The following is a 16259-nucleotide window of genomic DNA, read 5'->3' on the forward strand; positions in this document are numbered from 1 at the left end:
GGTTTTAAAAAAGCATCTAAATTCATTAAGAAAATATAAATGAAACTGAGTAGAAGAATCATATAATTAACTCTTAAATCCTGGGGTTAATTTTATCAGCATAACAATATATTTGAATAACAGCTCTAAAATTTTACAGTTTTTGCTAAACCAAAGCAATGGTAGAGGGTGAGGGAGAATTATTTTTCTTCATAAAATTAAGGATGGCGCATTCAGGGCCGCCTTGAAGTTGTACTAGTGATCCAGATCTACTACAGTGGCAAGAATCAAGTTAATTTTTAAAGAATGCTTCTACTGGGTTTCAGGACAGGAAAATAGTAAGTGAAAAGGATGAGTGGGAACCTGGCTTGCACTATTATTTGTAATCAGAACCAGGCTTTCTTATATTAGAGAAATATGTTATATATATATATATATATATATATATATACATTTCCAAGGTGCGTTGTAAAATACGTATAAAGTAGTCTACGATATAAGTTTTGCTATGATTTTTGTGTCTTTGTTGTTAAGATAAACTTTGCTCAAAGCATATTTTTAATATGCTGTAAAGTATGTGTTTTTTGCGATGCTTAATTTATGTTAGGATCGTATCTGATCATCCCTTCCTCCAAGAACTATCTGGTATCTGATGCCTATTTATTGGGAGAAAAAATCGAAAAGAAACTTGTTCTTTTGTACAAAGTTGTGTAGGGAGTTGGCGGAAATTCTTTTTGAGCGCGTTTGGCATCTAGGTCTGCGGGCGTTCCGCAAGGCTCTAGCTTGGCGCCGATATTTTACATTTTGTATGGCAACGACTTCTCCAGTTTCAGAGCCGACCACAGCACGTTCCTGCCTTGTTACGCTGATGATAGAGTTGTTGCTATTACTTTTCCTTATGCAAGCTTCAAAGTGTTCTATTTATTCAAGAAACAATAAGAATAAAAAAAATTGCTATTCTTTTCATAGTTATCATAATCGTGTACAAAAGCATCGTTCAAAAGATAAATTGTATGGCGCTTCCAAATTATTTTGATCCTAAATAATAAAATATACAACCCCAACGAATTTTCACATTAACCTTTGGTGGTGTGATTTAATTTAGAAAATCTGTGCATAAAATAAACACTTTTTATGAGTCACTATGTCATATAAAATTGCTATAATAGGAATTTTATATTTAAATTTGCCCAGTGAGATTCAGGATTGCACCAGCTGCGCAGATCGCATTTCGAAAATCCAAATTATGGATGAACTTGGACCAAGACTAAAAACAGTTGAATGTACGGATTAAATGAAGAAGTTGATGTTTATCCAAAAACAGATGAAAATTGTAAAATTCTATAAAATTTTCTATCTTTAGTCTAGCTTAGTTGTAAAGTTGGCCCTAACAACAGAAGTGACTTTAGTTAATGAAAGTGTTAGAAGTGTGAGGTTAACGTTAGAAAGTTTTCAAACTTTAAAGTCTTAAACAAGGTCGTTTAAAGACCTTTAGCTTGCGACTATTTAAAATCTGGTCGGAAGCTATGTAAGGATTATGTTAATTTTATTAACAGTCAAATTTCGAGCACGTCTGAATACATAATGAGGAAGAGCGATATTTAACCGCGAAGTTCTTCGGTCTTAGGGAGAGAGATACCAGGCATTCTGTCTGCACGTGTTCGCCTTTTTTAGGCTACTCTCTCGTAAGCTATTATCGCGCTCGGCCGTACTTTAGGCCCTTGATAGCTTCGCAGTCTATTAAGGTTAAGAGACCAACTCTGTTAGAATTTTGATAACTTCGGCTGCATCTCTTTAGTTTAGATATTAGGTTAGTTTAGATTAATTCTTAGTATCTTAAGTTCAAGCCTAAGTGTCGGCTTTATTGTACACTCGGAGTTTTGTTAAGCTTTAGTTGGAATAATAAAGGGTTAGTTTACCCTTCTATGTTCTTGTTGTTTTCTGTCACACGTACTGAAGCGATTATTCGCTTATCAGTTCTTAAGATTCTTCACTTCCAACAGCAACTTAGTTAGCAATTACAAAATGAGGAACTTCCAACAGCAACTTAGAAGGTTTTTATGTATTTTTTCCTTGCTGCGAAGTAAGAACCTAATTTTGAGGTTTTATGTATTTTTCCATTGCCGCGAAGTGGTTGAATGAAAAATATATTTCGAATAAAATTCGGCGAAATAAGTTTTAATGAAATGCAGCAAAAAAATGTGCATAATTTAATAGGCCTTACAAGCGAGGTGTGGAGTGTCCACAGCAGATTTTTTAAAATTATTTAAATTTACCCATTTAAACCATAATAATCTTCAATAATTTGTGTTTAAATGGAACATTTATTATGTCGGTGAATATAATTTTAGTACTGAATGGTAGAGAATTTGTTTCTGTTGATACAGACAGGAAACAAATGTTCTCTTTTCATCTTGGTTCAGGAATGTTTTTCAAAATGATAGAGAATATTTCAAATGTTTACGAAAATATTTGTCATGTTTCAATATGAATTATTCATCTACGAATGAAATGAATTTAAAAATAAAGCAAACAATTCCATGCTCGGAGATATATCTCAGATACAGAAACGTTTCCTGAATGAGAGCTTAAATCTTTATTGCAACAGAAAGTTTATTTTGAACGCTACAGAAATTATATTCCCACTTATGGAATTTGTCTAGTTCAGTACAGTACGTACAATAATGGTTTATACATAAGATGATTTTTTCTCTTTTAAACGCTCTTTTGAAAACTATACTCGTTTTGCATGCATAGATTAGTATTCAGGAAATGTTCTAGGAAGTTTCTCAACTCTCCCTTAAATTTTCTTTAAAGGAAAGCATGTTTATTTATTTCCATCTCAAAGTAGGATTATAAGATATTAAAAGCATTCCTCTTATGTCGTGTTTTGGCGTAACGATCAGCACAATCAGGTAGCATCTAGAGCAGGGGTTCTCAACCGGTGGTACGTGTACCACTACACAAGAGCAAAATGTGGTACGCAAAGAAGCAAAGTATTTGTAACTATTAAATTCAAAAATTAAAACCTCAATATCCTGATTGAGTTTTTCTCTAACACTCGTAAATTTATGCGATCTGAGCTTTGTTCAAGAGTGATGGTACTAAAAATTTCCAATTTTTGTTTAGATGATACGCGTTCGTCAAAAGGTTAAGAACCACTCATCTAGAGGATTCTGGTTCCTGTCCCTTCTCAATTGAATCGAAAGTACTAAAATAAAAACATTTTTTCCATGCAGCTTAATAATTCAATAGTCACATACCCAGGTATAGTAACTAGCGGACACGGACTCAGTTTCCGGTTAGGGACAGCTAATCAGCGTATTAAAACAAGTGTATTTGGCGTAATTTTTCCAAACCTTTTAACCAGCTATGTTATTCTATGTTATCATCCATGTGGTTTGCAAGCGTGCCACTGACAACAAAATAAATTCTTTAAGCCGTTAATATATTAACAGTGGACCTGTTAACAATAATCCTGTTAAGAGGAGTTTTTGCCATCTGGAGAGGATCTGCCGTCTTTCTAAACATTAGAAAATGCATAAAAATTTTACAAAATCCATAAAGTTTAATAATAATGTAAGCATCTAAAACAGGAAAATGGAAAAGCTTTGTCTTCATTTTTTAAGTTATTCTTTAATTCGATTTCCTAAAATTCTGTTCCCTTCCTTCTTTATTAGAAAAATTATCACTAGTAGTATAGAAGTATATTCTAGTTCAAGGGTTCTCATTCAGGGGAAATTCAACCCAAGGTGGAATTTCATAGTTTTAGGGAAGGAAATAGTCAGCCTTTTATTTAGCTGTTAAGTATTTGCTTTTAGTTTATAAATAATAATAATAATAATAAACTATTTTTACTGAAGTTTTGGTATTTGCCAATATTTTATACACTTTTTTGTTTAATTTATAAAATAGTCTAAATCTAAATAAATGTGTACATGTATTTTTCAAGTTTTGGGAAGGAAGGGGGTGATATCCTAGTAATGGTGAAAGGGGTGCATGGGGCAAAAAAAATGCTGAAAACCACTGCACTGATTACTGTTTTGTAGAAAATATAACAAGATATCTGAAAGGAATTCGTTCGTAGTCCTTTGGTACTTTTCGGAGCATGTATTACTCTCTGAAGAAACTACAGCTAATCTTTGGAATATGGTAACAGGTAGTTTGGCGACATTTTGGTAAGGCGATAAAGGTTACTAGCTAGGACTTTAGCAGTGTACATGGATAAAGTCAAGAGTGTGCGCAATGTCATTTTTGTGCAGTTCTGAGATGTTCTTTTTAAGTGAAAATAGGTCGACGTGTACATGGATACCGTGTATGTGCAATTCTTAAAAACGCGGCAAGCAGTGGGCGATTCTGCACTTTCTCCCAATTTCGCACCTAATCTTCGTCATGATTAAGCATTTTTGTTCCATAAAAGTTCTAGTATAAGCGTAATTCGGCTAGCAGATTGCTGGAAAAAAATGTTGAGTAAAAAAAAAAAGCCTTTACTTCGTGAAAACAAAATGGCGTCCAACAAAAAACTTGCAGGTTGCTGTAGCAGGGTTGGTCGCCAAAAAATCGCCAAGTTACCATAATTCAAAGATTAACCGAAACTACATTTAAATAACTTACAAAAAATCCAAGAGACTAATTTCCAAGTATGTATCTCGTCTTCCTTAGAAGCAACTGATGCAATTCTCTTTCAGCGATGAGTTTTCATTATTAAAGTCATAGTGATTATAACATTTGTATTTTTAATAAAAAATTTCGATGCCGTAAGAAAGGCGTAGCAGAAATTGATGAATTCTTGTCTTGATTTTTTCGAATGCTGTGTGGAGCATAAAAATAATTTCTATCTTTCTGTCTTCCAATCAATTATGTGAAACAATTTTCACCTCGGGATTCTTGATTTATAATCAGTTTCTTTTTTCTGCCCGAATGATCAATGATTAAGTCTTATAAAATTAAATTTTATGTAAAAAATGTCACTTCTAAATAGTGTGGCGCCATTGGCAAACCGCCACCTCCCTCCCTACCTGTAGCTACATCCCTGCCTGTTAAATAACCGATTTCTAGAATTTTCCCTCTCGATATAGCCTTTAATATATTTTCCAAATTATAGTCGTACTATTTAAAATATTAAGCAATTTGGAGCCGATGAATACATTTTTATATATCTAAAATTTTATGTCACTTTTAGTAATATATCATTTGGTAAAATTCATTATAAATTTAATTGATATAAACTTTATTACTAGTATTTTTCATAAACATTTCTACATCTAATGAAAGTTGCTACTAACACGATATGTTAATTATATCGTGAAAAATCATTTCAATTTTCAATATTTACTGTTGCAGAAACTTTAGACCGTTTAATTGTGCTGTAGAGTTCTTTAATACTAAACCTGTTTAGTTTGTTAATGCAAGAATATAAGTAGGTCTTTTTTTTGTGAAACAGTTTAAAAAATGTCGGATTAAATGACACCATTTAATGTTAGGTCCAATACGGTTAGAATAATTTTATCATCATTCGTAAATATATCAAATAAAGAAGTACAACTGAGCAAATAAAAATTACTTTAATTGTTAAAAGTATTTATGCCGTTTATTGATGCTAGTTCGGGTCCCTATTTGTATGTAGAGACTTACACATTCACAAAAAGACTAATTCATTCCGCACTAATAGAGAAGAATTCTGTGTCATAATCTAAGTAAATGCTAAAGAGAAAATGCGTAAAGATAACAGGAAAATTTCATCTTAACGCACGTAAATCATAATAACAAGCATTTCAGTTTCAACTGGTCTAGTAATCTCTGTGAATATGGCAGTGAAAAAAAAAGATATTTTTTAGATGAAATGGCAACAGTAAATTGCTATTTCGTCTATTGCAACACACTAGATAGAGCGCCCACTAGCGGTTGAGCGGTAGAATCACTGAATACTGAGAGTTTGATGCAGATTCATGTCCCAGAGAAATGGCTGACTGCGTGGGAATTTTCCTGGTTTTCCCTCTGCGTAACGTAAATACTAACCCCTTAATGGTGCATATCAGTGAATTAGTTTAGATCTTCAAATAAACAAATTTCATTGATCTATTTTATAGACTAACCGTTGAGCATATCACACATTTATCTGAAAGTTTAATAATGAGCTTTTCCAATAAATTTATAGACTTAATAACTGTTAACTTAAAATGTCCTTAATAGTAATTATTAGCTTAAAAGATCAAGTAGATAAGCTTAAGCTAATTAACTAACTTTGAAAAGACTAACAGTCATTTGCATTTTTCATATTTCTTACCCTCATTAAGCCACTAATTTCTTAGAACTAACTGAAAACAATGGGGCTTTCCTCCAGCGGCTCCGCTATGGATGTCTGCATTTTTTACAGACAGTTATTACTGGCTTATTCTATGTTATTTTGGCATTATATCAAACTCTTATCTTCTGATATTTTGACATTTTTGCTTTCATTAAATGATCGATTTTCTATAATATCAGCAGCTATTACGTGAGTGTCAAAAGATAGTGCCTTGTATTTATGGGTGATATGTGCTAGCATAATAAAAAGTTACATCATATCAGTTCAAATAAACTCTACTTCTTCTCTTAGGCAGATAGCCTTAATGGGCTTTGTTGTGAAATCTAATAAATCCAAATTCATTAGAATCCATTCACTGTACGGATTAATATAGGCTATTCCACAGGAAATGACAGGGATTGAAATGCAGAGTAAAAATGCGAGACTTGTGATTGTGGTGCCTGCGGAAGAGAAGGAAGAGTTGAATGTAGTACCTATAAGGTATGAAGCCCTCTCTATAGGGGAGTGACGTCATGCAAAATCTCCCTATTCTATCAATTGATATGCAATAGTTGTAATGTTTTCTAGGATTATTCTTGCTTGCTATGATGTCCAATTAGGCAACATTTTGACCTACCTGTTGTTTTGGTTTCTATTCTGTACTTCATCTGCGATTATTATAACGAAAATCTCTGCAGAATCAGGAAATGGATGAATCAGAGAAAAGACTGCAGATCTAACCATATCGTGTATTGGCAGGATTATGGCAAGGAAAAATAAGATTAGTTTGAGCGGAAAATCAAATTATCAAAGCTGAAGAACAATACACAGCAATACTAACTAGACTCACTTTATTGTCTCACACTTTTCACTATTTCGAATGCTTCCAATCCTCATTGATGAACCTGTTCAGTGCTCCTGAGAGTTCTTCAATACGAGGTTTCCGTTTTGAATGTTTTCTGCATTTTCTTATTATCAAGGGCAAGAGTGTTGCTTTAAAATCATATTTATTCATCTTATGCCTTCATGATTGTTCCTAGAATTTTTAAGTTATTAGAAAAATCATTACCTACATCGATCTAGACCAGCATTTGTTAAACCGTGGGTCGCGAACCTCAAGGGGGGGGGACGGGACCTGCAGTAGGGTATCCCCAAAAATTTAACAGTTTTGATATTTCTTTAACTTATTATAATAATTTTACAATTACCAAATATTTTTATACAATGTAGAAAATAGATAAAAATAAGACAATACAGACAAAAACAAAAACAAAACAAAACAAAACAAAACAAAAAAAAAAAAAAAAAAAAAAAAAAAAAAAAAAAAAACAATTCGACTCATTTTTTTTATAATAGAAACGTTCATTTTCTTTGTTTTGCACGTGACGCTGACATTTCTTCTGTTACTTGTTTAAAATTTGCACATTGTTATATATCTTAAAATTAGAAATTAAAGTTAATGATTTAAAACTGCAGTAGTATATTACAGTGCGAAAAAACTGTCAGTTTCACACACTCGTGCGTCAGATTTGCGCAATGCTTATGAGGACCCACAAAATTTTGGTAAATATTATGGGGTCCTGGAGGTCGTGAAAAAATCTCAGAGATAAAAAGGGGTCGCGAATGAAAAAGTTTAAGAAACCTTGAGACAATGATTAGTTGCATTATCGGCGATTGTAAACGTTAACGTACTTATTGCACCTTCTTCTGTACTTATTGTATTCTTCTTCTGTACTTATTGTAACTTCCTGCTGGATGTTTATTATCCTTTTGTATAGTGACATAAATTCCGGCTCTTGACTCTTACTTGAAGAAAAATAATTAAAGTTTCAAATTGAGAGTATTAATTCATTTTTTTAAAAATTATTAGTCATTTCCCTTTATACAAGGCATAAACATTTACTTCAAAAGTTGTAACCGTATTTCGAATTCACCCTGTACACGACTTGTTCCTTTGTTATTTACATTGTTAATTCTAAACATTTTTTGGCCATTTCTACCTACAATTAAGTTGAGGATTATTGATTCTTTGATGCTGAACGAATATACAGAGTTTAAGCGAATCACTTAGTCAGCTCATTCTCCAGAAGGCGAGATATTCTCGATTAAAACTGGGTGGATTTTACAAAATCTTCATATAACCAGCGATGGCATTACAGCATGAATACTAACGTAGTTGTAATATTAGTAGTTTTCTCTTAGATTCGGTTTTTGTCGTTTGTGGTTCTTTCCATATTTAACGTACACACAAGCTAAATATGAAGCCCTTTACGAAAGCATTCCGCCTTTTAATCAGACAGTCCTCGAGTGCATGATTCAATAATTCATCCATTATTACACCCTAAGGTTTCTTGAAGAATTAGCTTGAAGATCTTCAACAGTTAGAACTGTAAATTAAATGAATTATTTTTTTTCATTGAATTATTTTGTATTATTTATAGTAGTTATTATTCTTAAATATGAATATGAAGGCTCAATTTAAATATGAAGTTAAAATACACTCATGTCCATAAATTAAGGATAATTCGGAGTCACGCGGAAATCGAACTCTAAAATAAATATATCACCTGTAAAATCACTACACACATCTTCAAGAATCATATGCAAATTTCAGGAAGTAACCAAATGACACCGATGGTACGTCACAATGACGAGAGTGTAAGAGAGTGATATATAAGGAATACAGGCAAAGAAGTAAAATTGTTCGCAGGCGCTTTATAAGCATTTCAGTGCAATAACCGAATAGTTATGACACAAAGGACGCATTTGGATGATTTTTTAGGTGGTAGAATTATCGGCCGTCTGGAATGTGGGCGTACCCAATTGGAAGTATCAGACGAACTTGGAATTGCCCAGAGTGTCATCTCCAGGCTTTGCCAACGATTCCAAGATGATGGTAATGTGAGTAGATGTTACAGCACAGGTCGCCCCAGAGTTACAACGCCGAATGAGGACCGGTATTTGGCAATTACTGCCAAAAGAAACAGGCGGAGCAAAGCCTCAGACCGATCTCGTCAGCTCTATTCAGCCACTGGTACGACAATTTCAAGGCAGACCGTGTACAGACGCTTAGGGCAGATTGGTCTATATGCTGGTAGATCTGTCAGATGCGTTCCACTTACTGCAACTCACTGTCGCCTGTTTAGCTTGCAGTCTGATTCGCGCCGGACTTTCATATGGAGAGCTCCAGGTACCCGTTACCACCAAGAAAACATCATTGAACGACAACGGTTCTGTGGTGCAAGAGTGCTCGTTTGGGGTGGAATTATTCTGGGTTCCAGAACTGACCTGCATGTTCTAATTGGAACCATGACAAGCCAAATCTATCGGGACGTCATTCTGGAACAACATGTACGTTTTTTTCGGAGCGCAATAGGTGCACAATTTGTGTTTATGGATGACAACGCCCGTCCTCACCGTGCAAACATCGTAAGCGAATGCCTTCAATCGGAGGATATCACCCGTATGGACTGGCCAGCATTGTCACCGGACTTGAATCCAGTAGAGCACGTGTGGGACATGCTTGGCCGACGAGTTGCAGCCCGTCAACCTCCTCCTACATGTCTACCGGAACTTCGGAGAGCATTGCTTTTTGAGTGGTGTAATATCTTCCAAGATCAGATCGATAATTTGATACTCAGCATGCCTAGGAGTTGTACGGACTGTATTGCATCGTCTGGGAGACATACAATGTATTAATAATCATACCAACGATGTAATATTGGTTTTTGTAAATAGGTTTTTTTTGTAATTTGCTCCAGGGAGAAAAAATCGCTAATTTTTTTAATAATATGAAACATATAGCATCTTTTTTTGCTCTTTATCTTTTGTTTAATAAATAAGTTTTACAAATAAGTCAAATTTGTTTTGCTTCTAACTCTTCCTTTGCCTGATTTTGCATTTTACTGAATTTATGGACATGAGTGTAATTTGCACGCCAGCATTTAAACGGATATTAAATGCAAAGAATTTGTCACACCAGTGTCAGTTTGTGAAAGCAGGTAAAAGAGTCTCTGTAAAATATAAAAGATCCCACAAGCTTGTAGGAAAATAAAAAGACTTTTCTAACGTAAATAGCATGCGAGATAAAAAGAAAGCCCATAAACATTACTCTTGGCACTTTAAAAAATAGATGACATTAATGACACTGTTGGACGGATATTTTGAGAAAATGAAAGTAGCCTTTCTAAGTAATGAAAAATAAAATGCTTTGAAGAAAACAAAAAACATATAAAACGCTTGCAGAACACCTGAGAACTTCCTCATCAAAGTCTAGTATCTTCCATATCACACAAGCAGTTATGTTTTTGCCCTTTTTCTTTTTCTTCTAGAGTATATCATAAAATTTTGTGACTGAAATTTAAGCATCGACGCTGTGATGAAGATGAAGTTGCTGTAAAAGTGTAACAGCACTATAAACAATAGTTTATCATCAGAAATGATCGATGGGAAAACAAGACATATTCTAGCGGCTAACATTTTTCCGCTTCAGTTCAACATCAAAAATTTATGCCAAGAAATGCTCGAGCAACTATTTAAGCTACATTTGGGCATTGTTCCAAATATTTTTGCGTAGCATTTTTAAAAGAAAAAATAGCCATCGATATAATGAAGATAATGAATGGAATTTTTGAGAAGAGTTAAAATCTCGCTTAACGTTGCTTCGATATAACATGATTTTTCCCACCCTGAAAAAATGCAGAGCTATTTTCTATGGTTCATTAAAAGATCATTATACCTGAATTTAAAAGAAACCGGTCTAAACTGCGTTGACGTATTACAATCCAACTAATACGTTTACAACTACACTGTTGTAAGTTAGCATATAAAATTTGTTTCGTTATTGTTTAATTGATGAGGAACAATGAAGAAATCCATCACTGAAATTTAAATTTGCTCAGTTTTATAAAAGTTCATTATTAAGTGGCATTTTTTTTTTTTTTTTGCACAAAAGATAATTCGTCAATGAATCTAACAGCGAAGATTTTCCAACCATGAACTGTCAGTTTTTCTTAAAAAGTAAATTTGGATTTCCTCGTCTAAAAATTCATAACAATAAAATACCAGCTACTAACATTCTTAAAATAATAATAGAAAATATTAAAACATGGAGAATTTGATCGCCAACGGCGAACTTCCTGAAAAACTTTTGGCTAACCTGACAAAATTTGGTTATTTATATTGATTCAGCAGTTAATATTTTTTAAACATTATGTGCTTCTTTATCAGCAAAAGCGCTTGCAGTTTTCTGCATAGCGCTTTATTTCCAATAATTTAATGGTTTATAGAAAACGCTTCCTCAGCTTTTCAACAAAACTGCTATTTGCATTTACTTTAAATTAATTCAGGAGGAAAAAAGTGCAATCACTTCTTCACAGTCTAAAAGAAAGCTATTATACTCAATTTAACAGTTAAATTGTGAATGAATTAAAAGTAAGAAAACAAAACAGAAATAAAAATTTTATTAACTGTAAAAGTAAATATTATTTCAGAATTTGCCATATTTTAAGAACTTTTATTTTATCGATAGCTGAAGGTTCAAGAAAATACTCAAAGCCCACCAGCGGCCGAGCGGTAAAGTCGCTGAACACTGCTAGTTCGGTCCGAGGTTCGAATCCCGCGAACGGGCTGGATGCACGGGCGTTTTCGTGGTTTTCCCCATGTGTAACGTGTATACGAGCCAGTTTCCCTTAGAAAGTCCTCCACGAAGGCATTCCTTCCCTTAGGCAGATAGCCATCGAGTGCTTTGCCATAATTAAATACACACACACACAAGAAAATACTCGCACGAAATTTTTCGCCTTGTAAATCATCATTATCTGTCCTTTAAAGTTAACTGTAACTAAATTCTTTATGTTTAAGTTGCCTTATATATGTTCACTTAATGAAGATGCTATTACTTTATAAATATTTTTAATTTTGCAAGCAGCAAATAACTTAATTTTAAGTTGCCGTCATATTTATTGATAAAACCTAAAATTTGGGAGATGTTGGATAAAATTTTAGTTTTAAATTTTCTTTATTTGGTGGAATAAATACATGCAGTGTAGCCTGGATGCTGTTTCAAGATTATAATATGAAGACATTAAAGTGAATAGACTTCTAGCAATAGGAATATTAAATTAAAAGATCTGATTTCTGGGATTTTTAAAAGAATATGAAAATCCAAAAGAAATTGTAACTGTGAGCTAAAGAAAAGAAATCATCATCTCACTAGATGAAAAGATTGACTCTGGAAAATGAATCAGGTAATGGATTTGGAAGCGAATTTAGGTAATCCGTTTTAAATTGTGTGTTAAATCTATTTTAAAATCGGATATTTTGACAATGATGAATCCAAAATAAAAAATCTGATGTGTACACCACATGACTTCCTTGTACGGAATATTAAATTATACGCATTTTTTCTTGCATTTCATTTAAACTTATTGGATTGAATTAAATCTACTTCGCCGACAGCGCATAAACCACAATAGAATAAATGCATTCTTTAAAATTCACTCTAGTATTTGTTTACCATAGCGACACTCTGACGCTAGATTCACTTAACAGTATTAATAATTATATGACAGTTAACTTATATAAAAATTATATAACGGAAACTAAGTTAACTGTTATATAATCCAATAATTATATAACAGTTAACTTATATATTTCGTTCATATTATAACTCATAATGCACAAAATTTATATCATTTAAAGAATAGAATTGTCTAATCGTTGCTACATGTTCTATTCAAATACTATAATAAAGCTGGAATGATGTATAAAAGAAATTAAGTAAACAAAACAAAAAAGAAGCAGTTTTTCACAGACGATTGAATATTTCTCATTTAATTAATTCAGTTCTCACTTCGCGAGAAGGCAAAAATGCATAAAAACTCAAATTATCTATATTAAAAATTACGAAGTAAATCTCAAACACTTATTTCCTCGAAAAAATTCCAGAAAGAATTAAGCATGATTTAATTGGCAATAATAAAGGAATGCATTATCTTTGTTGTTGCGAATCTAAGTTTCTCTAGATTGGCAGCAAATTCACTAGTCTCTCTGTTTCAAACGTAAACATCAATGGCCACCATATAAAAAAGGCTTAGCGGCACTTAGACAACTTTAAAATTGTTGATAATTCTCAAAATATTGCATACAGATTTACTAAAGGCATAAAAACCTTAACCGGAAGATAAAAACAACATAATACAATCATTTTTAAAGCAAAAAATGTACAATTTACAAACATATAAGAGTAAAGAAACTGAGATCACTGAGCCGGGTAACAGAGTGGATATATATATAAACATATTTATATACGTTTGGTGCGGCCGATTGCAACCAAAATACGAGGTGCACATCTACATGTTATAGCAGTCCTATATACAAAATTTCAACGTTCTGAGGCTACTCATTTTTGAGTTATGCGAGATACGTACGTACGCACGTACGTACATACGTTCGTACAGACGCCACGAAAAATTCTCTTCAGAATTAATTTTAAAGCAGTTTTATAATATTTTTTAAGGAAAAGAGTATTTTATTCTGTCCTTACCTACAGATATCACGCAAAAACATCGTTAAATTGCATTCGATAGCGGTCAAAATGTATATTTTCGTTGAAATATGCTGCCTGAAACTTTTCGCTATTACAATACTTCCTTTTTACTTCGTACAAGGAAGTAAAAATCAGTATCAATCTCTTATCATATGGTTTTAAGGAAACGACGATAAACTTTTGGCTTAATATGAAATGAAAAAAAAAATAGTTAAACTAGACCAAAGAAAACTTAATTTTATTTTACGATACCTGTATAAGAAAAATTAACGGCCAAAGGAGAAAGTTATGAAAAAGAGAAAAGAGTTCATGTTTGGAGGAGTTCCCTTCCGCAAAAATATCAGGTAATTGTTTAAGGCATCTTTTATTTCTTCTTTGTATCTTATCGCCTTCGCATTCTGCTTGAAATTTATTAAAAATCCATTTCACCGAAAACTCTGTTATGATTATTGTTCTCTACTTCTTAAAATGTTTCAAAACGGAAAATGACACTGGAAGTCGAAATGTTTATGCTACAAATTGCTACTACTTTATCAAGTCATAGTGTCACATGAAATTTGCATTTACCACCATTTTGAACAAATTTCGCTCATCGAAGAATTAGAATCATCTTCTTTTCCTTTCTCTTTCTCTGAAGACATTTTCTCCAGAATCACTGTCTATTGCTGCATCTAGAGTTGTTCCATTTCTTTCTCACTGAGTTCATTTTTATGGTTTTTTTAGAACTTCTCCAAGTCTTCACTGTGAAATTCCAATCACAAGGTTTTATTTGCAGACAGAATATCGCAGCGAACAAAACCATCCTCACTGCCAATACACTCAAAATTTGTGCCTGCGAAACAATCTGGCACAGTTTCTTCCAGACTGTAATCCTAGTCCTATATTCACTTGTTTCCAGGCTTTTTAATGAGATTTAATCAATGGAAAATATTAAAATGATGTCTGCAGAGATTCAGATTAATGTTACTTTGAAAATAATTTATTGTTGTTTTTGGGGGTTTCGTAATTTGAGACATCATTCGTCACTCAAGGCGTTTTTCGCAATTTATTCGCGAACTGAGAAACCTTTATGTTAAGAGGTTCCACTATACTAAGGCATAAGCTTACTGCAGTTTTCTGATAAGAAACGCGAAAGGTTAGGCACATCACGATTATCAATAAAGTAGTTGAACAGGATACTCAACTTTGCCTCACTGTGTAATATTTTTAAATACGGATAACATCTATAGTCTGGACTTATTATTCACTAGCTTTTTCTATGCTTTCTAGAAATATCACCTTCTTTTCTTGTGTAACATAGTTTCTCGCAATGTATTTTTAGTTAAATTTGTAAAGTGTAAGTTTTCTATAAAGTGACTTGTAACCGTATTGTAAACTATATGTTTCACAAACAACTACGAAATATGTTTTGTTAAGTACTATTTTGAGTATTTCGTCACCTGAAACTGGTTGATAGAAAATAATGCCCAGAAGTACAAAAGCAACAACGCCTTACAAGGTAATATGATTTAACTACAATATATGCAATATATATTTGTACAATATGATATAATTGGATATTTGAAATCAAATGCCCGTGGCACGCGCCCCGAATCCTGCAAGTTAGTTCTGGTAGTGTATATGTGGAGACACAAGACAATACCAGCTAAATCTCTTAGAAGAATGATGATGTCTCCAACTATGTGAATTGTACTCTATCTGTATTATATATTGAGTCCATACTCAGTATATGTGTTATCGCATAAATTGTGTACTACATCTATTGAGCAAAAATAACTATAATATGAGACATAGTTCTATATTGAGTTATACGAATTCCAAGATTTCTTGTACTCTGGCCTAACTTTTCTAAGATTAAATTTCCAATATTTTTGAATTTTAAATAGTTTAGTACTAACAGCCAAAATAAGTATCTTTCGAGTTTCATTTATCCTTTTATATTTCGTTGCGTGCATTGATCAGCGTGACGACTAGCAAATTTTCGAAACTACGTTTTTACTTCCTTGTACGAAGTAAAAAGGAAGTATTGTAATCGCGAAAAGTTTCAGGCAGCATATTTCAACGAAAATATCCATTTTGACCGCTATCGAATGCAAGTTAACGATGATTTTGCGTGATATCTGTACGTAAGGACAGAATAAAATACTCTTTTCCTTCAAAAAAATTATAAAACTGCTTTAAATTTAATTCTGAAGATAATTTTTCGTGGCGTCTGTACGAACGTATGTACGTACGTGCGTATGTACGTGTACGTTCGTGCGTACGTACGTATCTCGCATAACTCAAAAACGAGTAGCCTCAGAACGTTGAAATTTTGTATATAGGACTGCTATAACATGTAGATGTGCACCTCGTATTTTGGTTGCAAAAGGCCGCACCAAACGTATATAAATATATTTATATATATATATCCACTCTATTACCCGGCTCAGTGATCTCAGTTTC

At 33.1% G+C, this 16259-nt stretch overlaps 1 long non-coding RNA gene across 3 annotated transcripts in view; it reads left to right on the plus strand.

The window, feature by feature from the left end:
• LOC146997974 (uncharacterized) overlaps window positions 1-16259 on the plus strand; it is a 129166-nt gene that overhangs the window by 32460 nt on the left and 80447 nt on the right. The gene's annotated exons all lie outside the window — the stretch shown is intronic.

This window comes from Stegodyphus dumicola, chromosome 3, assembly GCF_044657685.1.
Source record: "Stegodyphus dumicola isolate Sdum_Otavi_A_Nest chromosome 3, ASM4465768v1".
NCBI classification, from domain to species: domain Eukaryota; kingdom Metazoa; phylum Arthropoda; class Arachnida; order Araneae; family Eresidae; genus Stegodyphus; species Stegodyphus dumicola.